We start from the raw sequence: 1,987 nt of genomic DNA, 5'->3' as shown, positions 1-1,987 counted from the left end.
GTCAGATTATGAAACTAATTTTTAAAAGGTGAATGTGATAGTATTTGAGTGTTGGCACCACTGTTATTTCTTCCTAGATCTTTTGTAATTGTACTTTTACTAATTTTTTTATTATTGTACTTTTATTACTTTGGTAAAACTGATAGTTGATGATACTACATGTGTAAAGTTAGTTGTTTTTGATTATTTTAAGAAATATGATTGTATTCTAAGTACGTCAAAATTTGTGTTTGTTAAAACCTTGAATATAAAAGATATTTTCATGATTACACCGACCGATTATGATCGGTAGTTAATTCTTATTTTACCGTCTTAACATACTAAAATAGCTTTCTGATTGTTCTTAAGACTAATATCATTCATCCATTTTATTCACGACAGACTTTTTAAGCCTATTGTCGATTACGTAATGTTTTCTCTAGAGCAGAAACGTGAAAAATAAAAAATCTTATGCCTGTATGCACATATGCAAACATATACCAAAAAATTTCACTTTTCATGTTTCTGTTCTAGAGAAAAAGTTACATGATCGATACTCTGTACAGGAAGTCAATTGCGCATTTTGAAATGAGATAAAAATTACAAAAGTGAACAAATTCACAAGATATTGACCGACTAAATTATAAATATTCGAGTGAATATATCGACCTCGATTCAATATATATAGAGCGTGTGTTTAGGTTAGATGGGAAACAAGGATAATATGACAATAGTCATAATATGACTATTGTCATATTATCCTTGTTTCCCATCTAATAGACAATAGAACACATACAGTAAAAAGAAATTCAAACCGTAACGAAAAAGTTGGACTTGATTTCTGATTTCGGAAAAGCGTTCTCGAAGAACAAATTCGAATGCTTCTGTCAGAGAAAACTGTTTATGCATAGAATATATTTTGAGAAGGAAAGTCCCTTTATTTTTTTTTTAATTTTTTGATGTCAGTAAGTTAAAAAACGATGATTAGGTATGCATGCATGTATGTATTTTTCAATAAATATTCATGCATTTGTTATTTTATCAAATAAAATGAAATTTTATATAAATTATAATTTTTGCATTAAAAATAAATCGTGCATACATGTGTAATCCGTATACGTAATGCGGTATATATTGGGTGTGGTAAAAAGTTCATGACGTTTTTCCCGCTAGATGGCATTAAATGCTCAGCAGTCGGCAACTACTAATCGCATCGGCAACATTGGACGAGCGTTTAAAAAGTGACATTTTAACCTTTGTTTTGAGCCGAAAAAGATTGAAATCGGTGAAGTAGATCAAAAGTTATTTTATTTTGAAAATAGAAAATGGAAAATGGAATAAATAAGGAAAAAATTCGCTACATTTTGCAGTATCACTACGATAAAGGCAAGAATGCTGCACAGGCTTGTGAAAAAATTCGCGCTATTTACGATGAAGATACTTTATCAAAATCAGCAGCACGGAAATGGTTCGCTCGCTTTCGTACTGGAAATTTCGAAAGATGATGAATGTGAAAGATGAACCTCGCTCCGGTCGACCAATCACTGAAAAGTCCGATGAAATCATGATAAAAGTCGAGCGTGATAAGCATGTGAGCACTGTGGAAATTGCCAGGGAACAGGCATCGACAAACTACAAAACAGTTTTAAATCATTTACACAAAGCTGGATACAAAAAGAAGCTCAATGTTTGAGTTCCTCACGAATTGAGTGTTAGGAACATGATGGACCGAATTAACATTTGTGATACGCTACTGAAACGGAATGAAATTGAGCCATTTCTGAAGAGAATGATAACAGATGATGAAAAATGGATCACCTACGACAATCCAACTAGAAAAAGATCATGGATAAAGAAAGGAGAGAAGGCGCAAGCAATCGCAAAATCTGGATTGACGAGGAAGAAGTTATGTGGTGGAACTGGAAGGGAATCGTTCACTATGAGCTGTTATCCAACAATCAAACAATTAATTTCGAATTCTACTGTGAACAACTGCAGAGATTACAAC

Source organism: Atta colombica, unplaced genomic scaffold, assembly GCF_001594045.1.
Source record: "Atta colombica isolate Treedump-2 unplaced genomic scaffold, Acol1.0 scaffold44, whole genome shotgun sequence".
NCBI classification, from domain to species: domain Eukaryota; kingdom Metazoa; phylum Arthropoda; class Insecta; order Hymenoptera; family Formicidae; genus Atta; species Atta colombica.
The sequence above is the reverse complement of the archived record's forward strand: the minus strand, read 5'-3'. Positions refer to the sequence as shown.